This window comes from Camelus ferus, chromosome 1 (genome assembly GCF_009834535.1).
Source record: "Camelus ferus isolate YT-003-E chromosome 1, BCGSAC_Cfer_1.0, whole genome shotgun sequence".
Taxonomy (NCBI): Eukaryota; Metazoa; Chordata; class Mammalia; order Artiodactyla; family Camelidae; genus Camelus; species Camelus ferus.
This window is the reverse complement of record NC_045696.1, coordinates 24,421,233-24,429,909: the sequence shown is the minus strand read 5'-3', so window position 1 is coordinate 24,429,909 and position 8,677 is coordinate 24,421,233. Positions and strand designations below refer to the sequence as shown.

The 8,677-nt window shown below is 40.7% G+C and overlaps 1 pseudogene; it reads left to right on the top strand.

The window, feature by feature from the left end:
* The first annotated feature begins 8,002 nt into the window (after positions 1-8,002).
* On the top strand, positions 8,003-8,635 carry LOC116663654 (annotated as a pseudogene).
* Positions 8,636-8,677: the final 42 nt, after the last annotated feature.

Below are 8,677 nucleotides of genomic sequence, written 5' to 3'. Positions count from 1 at the left end.
CCCTAACATCTGGTTCACATGTCTTACATGTATTTAAAGCATTGTTTCCATGTCTTCACCTTGTGGAGAGGAATCATGTTTTATCAGACTTTGTGGCCTCAGTTCCCAGGACAAAGGCTGTCATATAGTAGGCATTCAACAACATGGGTTAAAGGTTTCATTTTGAAATAAAAAGCCATTAATATAAATAAACATTTTCTTCACAGCAAACTCTCAAAATTGAGAGAGTAAACTTGTACGTGAGGAATGCATCTCAGGCTCATGGAAGCATGCCAGGAGCCCCTCTCTCCGGGATTACATGGACGGGAATGGATGGTTAAGTAAGCAAAGTTATCCTGCCTCTCCCTTGCCTTTCTCCTCTCAATCTCTGCATCACTCATAAATTTAGTTACTCCATATACTGGCATCCTAGGAGACAGGTTTTGTCCCAGACTAACTCCAGTGTCCTCACACATTTCAATTCCCAAATGCCTGCTCCAGAGGAAAGGGCTCCTCCATGTCACCACATGAACGGCACTGACCTTCCCACGGGAGATGCTCCGGTTGCCCAGACAAGGGCAGCCTGGGCGCAGTGGAACGTGCCCCAGCCACATGTGCAAGGCAGCAGCAGCAGCACAACCAGGAGAGGAGCCCCTGCTGCAGTGGCCGTTCTCTCTCCCTAACACGGTCCAGGTGACTCTGCCATTATTAAAAATGGCTCCTCTTTGATCCAACTGATGCCAGCTTCCGTGTCTTGTCCTTTTCCAGGAAGCTTCAGTCTGCTTCTTAAAGCAAAGACAGAGAAAAAAATTAATCTGATTAGCTCTTTCGCTTGGTTTTAATTTTCCTGAGAAGCTCTATTCAGATTACATACTTTTAAATGTGTTAGACAAAAGTTGCTTACAACTCCACCTTCAACTGATGCAGCAAATACGGCATTTATTGGGCATTGACTTGACAAGGTTGTCTTAGGGGCTGGAGCAGACTGATAAAACAAGATAAGCAGGTTCTTTGCCCTCTGGGAGTTTACAGTCTGGGGTTCTGGTGGGGGTAGGGGTGGGAGGAGGTAGAATAAATTTTAAAAAATAAATGTGCAATATAGCATAAGAGTAAGTGTTATGAAAAACAAAAACAAAAACAGAGCAGAGCAGAGTATTGAGAGGGCCGGGGGGATGGGCAGAAGGGACACGCTCTTTTAGCCACTGTGGTCCAACGGCTGCTCTATGATGAGGAGCCCTTTGTGCTGAGATCTGAATAAAGCGCAGGAATATGCCATGGAAGTGTCTGTGGGAAGAGCGTTCCAGGCGATGAGAATAGAAAGGCCCTGGGGAAGTGAGGCCTGGAGTGTTCAAAGGACAGCAGGAGGGCTAGTGTGACTGGTCTGAGATGAGTCTAGCAGGAGATGAACTGGAGAGGTGGGCAGGGGCCAGACCACTTAGAGATTTGCAGCGGGAGTCAAGGCTTCAACGAGGTCTAAATTACGGCGACACTTTGTGACAGGACTTTAATTAGGGCCGTGCTCAACGTTCTTCACTCCTCTAGAGGAAGGAAAATAAATTAGCCAATCTAGGATGAGTAAAACCAAGAAAGTTATTCCTGGTGCCAATTGTTCTGTTATTTGTTATGCTATCTATTTTCTAAAAGTAATGACCTTGTTAAAACATCTCATTTATTTACACCCAAAGGACTTTGAATAAACTGAACTTAAATGGGTGTGAGTGTTTTTACGAAGTTGGAGGAAATTCCTTCTCAGCCTGAAAGTGGTAGAGGAGATTTCACCAATGTCCTTGTGACATCCTTTTTTTATCTCTGGGGAATGCAGTCAAGTTTTTAGAGTTTTGAATTAACCTTAGAGATGATGTATTGTTTTACATATGAGAACACTGTGACTTTTGCAAAAGTCATCCAAGCCATGTTCCAATCAGATTTCAGCAGCACTTCAGTATGTAAAGTGGGCTTTGGAGCCAGATACACCCAGACTTACAATCCATTTGTAATCCGTCTGCCACTCTGAGCCTCAGTTTTCCCAAATCGGCTGATATTAGAATCAAATGTAAACATCCTCCCAAGTGCCTGGCACATCACAGGCACTTTAAGCTAGTATTTCAATCTCAAACTGCAATAGATCACTGATGTAACCAAAAACTCTGCCACACTGTATATACAGCAGACAAATGGGTCACAAACATATCAGGCAGGATTTTAATACCTATTATGGGTCCTTCTAGTCCATCTCACAGACCCATATGCAGCTACACTTTGATTTGAAAGATGTTCCTACGTGTGTAAGTTCACTCCCATTGATGGATCAGCAACTTAAGCTCAAAATCTATTGCATGACTGCTATCTGGGTCCAGGATCCGTAGAAGCAATTTGTAACCTAAAGAGGGAAAATATCTAGGGGCATCTAGCAGATACTTGCCTCTGGCTTCTTATGTGACAAGACCCCCTGGGATTTTTGTAGTTGCTTTGAGCAAGGAAGCATCTTTGAACAACAACAACAACAAACTTGCTGATGTAAGGGAACGTTCTTGGAATTGTTATTTCAGAATCCACGAATCATTAAGATTTGAGATTTACCAGGGAATTTGCTTCCAATTCATCGCCACAATCATGTAAAAATGGCAGAGCCCAACAGGACACAGACCTATCTGCCTAGTCTGTCATGAACTGCCCCAGGCAGCTGGAACCTCAGCCCACAGCTGGGCTACATTTTAATTGTTGGCATTGCTCCTATGTCTATTCTTGTCACGAACTCACATTATAAATCATCTTCAGTTTATTAAAACTCAAAACATATGTATAAAAATTAAGTATTAAAATTGCACATAGACACTAGAAATTTCTTACCAATGTCAATGTGTACAGCCCATCTGCCCTCTCCCACGGCCTTTGGGGCTCTTTCCTTCCAAGCAGGGGTGCTCAAGGGGGACTGATTTCAGAGTCAGATTTCCTGGACTTCAAAGGCCTCCATGTCGAATACTGGAGGTACTGAGGAATATTATTTTCCTGCTTCTCCCAACGGGCTTCTAAGAAGCTAGCAGACTGGCTAGAGCTATACTGAAGAAAAGAGGTCAGAGAAGAAACTTAGAAATCCACTGTGACATATTTGAGAAAAGGGAAAATAACCCTTTTCATTATCGTCCTTTCCCTTCTTCTTTGCTCAGAGTTCTTTTCATCTCCCCGAGACTTCCATTTGCTTCTACGCTTCCAAAGACCACGTCTAGTGTGTCTTATGTGTAGCTGCGCCACATTCCTCACCTCCACTGAATTGATCAAAGGATGCTTATTCAATATCTCCACTTACCGATTGGAGTTTTGACCTTCTTCTTACATAGTAACATCTAGTATTATATACTAGGTACTGATGGTAACCACTATTATAATAACCACTTCATCAATCTTATCTTCATTAGAAACAGTGATAATTATCATTAATAGGAACTTCATAACATGAAAGAAACAACTGTCATCTCTAAGAAATAATATCCTACTTTGCTGAAAAATTCTCCAATTTCACCATGAAATATTTTATGGTAAATCCTTCCCCATGAGAAGCAGATAAACATTTTAGAACAGACATAACCCTAATCAATGTAGACAATTATACCATTGGCAAAAATATTTTACTGTACTTTGGGACAAAGTTTTAACAAATATTTCCTATTTTGTTCAGTAGATGAAGCATGATATTTAAATGAGGATTAAAAAATTTTCCCCAACACTTTACCTCCAATGGAAACATCTGAATGTTAATACTTCACTTTCTTCTTTGGCTATTCCCTTGTCACCAGACCTTCCTACTGTCTCATGTTAATATTTATAGGGCCATATTTAGATAAGGCAAGACTAAATATGAGATTAAAAACAAACTCATCATCGCATGGTACATTTAAGGAAATATCCTAAATATCATTAAAGACTAGGCTTCCTTCTTTCCATGTCATTTTTTTTCTGTTTTCTACTCTATGATGTTATTTGATGGGGTAAGTATAAAATAATCATAGTAATATGTATATTTCAGGTATCCCCAAAGACATAAAGCAGCAAATTTGTGCTTCCCCATAAACAGAAAAAAATAGAAATAAAACAACCTAAAGCAATGGTTTCCAAAGTGTGCACCCTGGACTGGTAGTAATAACATTACTAGGAACTCATTAAAAATGTAAATTATCAAGGCTCCATCTCATAGATACTGAATCAGAAACTTGAGTAAAGCCCGGCAATCGTTTAATAAGCTCTCCAGGTGATTCTGATGCACACTGAAGTTTGAAAACTCCTGACAAAAGTGGGTTTTTTTTTCAATTAGAATTAATGTATTTTCTTTACTTGTATTCACACCTGGAAATCTTTAAAAAGTCCCATTTTGTGATTAAGAGCAAGGTAATAGACTTGCTATGCAAATAGTTCAGAGATAACCATGGAAATCATCCACCAATGCCAGAAAATTTAGTTGAGACTGTGTTTGGAAATCAGAGGAGAAATGAAGATTTTATTTAAAAAAATAAAAACATAAAGACACGTGCATCCATGGAAGTCAAAATGCCATTATTTAAATACTACCTACATGTTTATAACTATTCCAAAATGAAATAAAAATTGATTTAGGTAAGCTAGAAGAACACTTAAGGATGTGTGGCAGGCAGACTTCTGGTCCCTGTAATATTTGTTCATTACTCCCAGGAATATATTAGCTTATACAGCAAAAGGAACTTGGAAGATGTAATTAAAGTTGTTAATCAGTTGACTTTAAATAGTGAGATTATCCAGGTGGACCTAATCTAATCACATGAGCCTTTAAAATCAGAGATCTTTTTTCCAGCTGGTAGCAGAAGGGGATGTCAGTGAATGAAAGCAGGAGAAAGACTTAACCAGTTACTGATGGCTGGGGAAAGAAAGGGGTTAAGGAAACGGGGACCTCAGTCTTACAACTGAATTCTGAAAACCAGTGAGCTTGGAAGCAGATTCTTCCCAGAGCCTCCAGGTAAGAGCCCAGGCTGGCTGGCATCTTGGTTTTAGTCTCTGGGTGGAGCTGAGCTGAGAGAACCTAGCTGAGCCTCACTGTGCCCAGACTCTGACCTCATGGACTATTAAGATAATGAATGGGTGCTGTTTGAAGCTGCTAAGTTTGTGGTAATTTGTTATGGCAGCAACAGCAAACAAATACTGGCTGTTAACTTACAATGCTGCTACAAGTCACTCACATTTTGCAGCGGACCTGCTGCTTTTGACAGCAACAGAAACACTTGGCAACTTAACATTCAGAGCATGAGCTTTTGTAATACCTGAACTATTCCTCTGGCTTCCTAAAGGCAATCACTCCCTCAGTACACTTGTCTTGAGGGCACACTCCCTTTCCTTGTAGGCTGGACGGCAGCATCCAATATTCACATATCCAGCTCTGAAAACTAGAAAGAGGTGCCTATCCTTTTTTCTTTGCTCTTCTAAGAATCTTTCTAGGTAAAGGAAACAGTTGACAGGTTCAGAGAATGCACAGTTAGCCCCACTGTCATTTCTTGGTGGACTTTAATCTGTGACGCATTGTCAAGCCCCAGCATTTAAAGGAAAATAGGCTTTCAAATATGACTTCAGTTCAGTCATTTTTCATTTTTCAGATATTTAATTCTTTTTTATTTAAGGCAAGCATGAAGAGGGTTCATCATAAGCTTACAACATTACCCACATAGTGAGGTCCCCAAGCCCTTGAAGAAGTCAGGCTAACAAGGAGACACGGAACAAGGGTGACAGGTGGAATGTCAATTTACTGCTATACCAAAGTGCCACAGACTGGGTGGCTTACACAACAGGAATTTATTTCCTCATGATTCTGGAACCTAGAAGTCCAGCCTCCAGAGGTGTCAGCAGGGTTGGTATCTTGTGAAGCCCTTGTAGACGGTCACCTTCTCCGGTGTCTTCACATGGTCTTTCTCTGCACATGTCTGTGTCCTTATCTCTTCTCATATTGGGTTAGGGCTCATTTAACCAATGACCTCATTTAACCTTGATTATTTTCTTCAAGACCCTGTCTTCAAATACAGTCATATTCTGTGGTACTGGGGGCTAGGACTTCAACAGATGAGTTCAGGGGGAGGGGGACACAATTCAGCCCATAACAAGTGGCATTCAGTTACTGATGTCAGGAGTATAGTCTCACCTATTCATAGCAACCAATGGTCCCTCCAGACAGAGCATCATAAACTTCCTGACTTTTGTCAGAGAGCTCCAAAAGAGGTTTATCTCCTATGTACGGCCAGAGAGAATAATAGGTATATTTGAAAAAATTAGATGATAGGAAGTGATAGAGCCATGATGAAGCAAAGTGTACTGATACAAAGCCCGGTGACCTCTGTATTGCACTTTAATGTTAGTACTGGTTTATCACAGAAAGCTTCTCAAGAAGCCATATGAGTTCTCTTTATATTATATTATATTCTGTTTATAGGGCCTTCCATTAAATTAGAAAAAAATTAGCATTTTTCCACTTGTTTATCTCTCTTGTGCTCTCTCCATGCTTCCTGAAGTATCCACACAGTGGAGATGATTCAGTTTTATTTGATTTCATGTATTTCACTGAACATAAAAGCTAATTAAAATAATCCTTGACATTTATTGCATCAGTATGGGAGACACTGTAACTGAGTAGTTTCCATGCGTTATCTCGTTAAACTCACAATAACCCTGTGAGCTAAATACTATGGTTATCCCAATGTCAGAAAAGGGAAAAGGTTGAGAGACTATCTTGCCAAAAGTCACACAACCACTATGTAACAAAAATGAGTCTATCAAGGTATATGTAACTGCCTCTCTGATGGTGGCTGGCTGCAGAATATAAAAGGCAAAACTTCTATCACAGAATGAAGAAAAGTGGCATCATCATTCATGAATTCCCATATTTACTGAAAGAATATTTTCACTTCTTTTTTTTCCATCAACCTGTCCTTACAAAGTATGGGTGCTTCTGCATATGAAACAGTTCATGGGCTTTTAGAGGTAGGAAACCCCTTTCTATTTCATATCAAATTATAAGATTCTCTGCAAATAAAGCATGACGTTCATATATCTAAAATGAAATTAATAATAGAATAAAATCTTCAGACAAGTGGCAAACTACTCTAGCACTCAGGTCAAAATCATTAACACGATGGCTACGACTACTTACTTCTGAGACGACATTAAAAAAAAGGAATGGGCATTTTCAAGAGGAAAAAGCATGAACAGCAAGGAGTGCCTTGGAAAGGACAGAGACACACACCTAAAGCAAGGCTGGACCAATTCTTCTCTGGGAATGAAAATTAACCCATAACTCACACTAGTACACTTCTTGCTAGGAAAAACAAAAAATTCAATATTTGAATGACACTACAAATTCCTGTTGACCTATTCCAAGTAAACTATTACCACTTCCTAGTAATATTTTAATTTTTCTAGCAGACCGTTGAGAGCAGCTATTCTCTTTCCTTGTCAAGCCTGGCATTGAAACAAGCTCATCTATAAATTCAGTGCCATGACCAGGGCTACAGCTTCACTGAGAGCCTGAAAGCCGGCCGGAAGTGCCTTAGCATCTCAAACTGTGGAATGGCCCAGCGCCCTCTGCTGGTTAAACCCTGGGGCCACAGCATAACTACCCTTCCAAAAAGTGAAATAAAACCTGTGCTGCAAAATCGTTCCACCTGCAGATCTGCGCTAAAGGAAATGTTAAAGAAAATTTGGGGGGCATGGGAAAATTATGCAAGATTGAGACCTGAATCTATACAAAGAAATGAAGAACACCAAAAATGATCAACATAAGAAAAAAGAGAATTGTCCTCATTTTTAACTTACTTGAAAGATAAGTAGCACTCTACTCTCCCTGTTCCACAGATAGCCACATGTTGTCATGCAATGTCAGCCACATCCCTAACACATGATGTCAGAGTAAACAGATGAGTCCATATTGGGTGCCTGGAAGCCAGGGTTGCTTTCAACTCCAACAAAATGAGATTACCACCGAGTAAATGCCATCCTTCATTGCATAATTTAAGTGATGTACATGTTCCAGTATGATTTCACACATGGCAACTTCTGTGGCACAATCAGGGCTGAAAACAAGAAGCTTATCATCCATGGGAAGACCATCTCTATCTTCCAAATGCAAGAGGTTGCCAACATCAGATGTGGTGCTACTGATACTAAATATATTGTGGAGTCCAATGGGCCTTTCTGTTCACTTGAAGGGTGGAGACAAAGGGGTCATCATCTATTCCCCTTCTACTGATGCCTGTGTTATTTGTGATGCTCCCTTCGTCAACACAGTTTCCATTCCAGACTCCCTGAACCATGAGAGGTATGACAACTTTCTTAAGATTGTCAGCTATGCCTCCTGCAGCACCAAATGCTTTGCCTCCTAGATAAAAGTCATCCAGGGTGACTTTGGTGTCTTGGAGGGACCACAGCCTCTGTCATCATGGACACTCAGACTGTGGGTGGCCCATCTGGGAAACTGATATGGCAGTGAAGAGCTGCCTAGGACATCATCCCTGTATCTACTGGAGCTGCCAAGGTTGTGGGCAAAGTCATCCCTGAGTTGAGTGGGAAATTCACTGGCATAGCTTTCTGGGTTCCCCCAAGTATTGGTTATGGATCCGGCCTACCATCTGGAAAAAGCTGTCAAGTGTGATGAGCTCAAGATGCTAGTGCAGCAGGTGTCAGGGTGATAAAG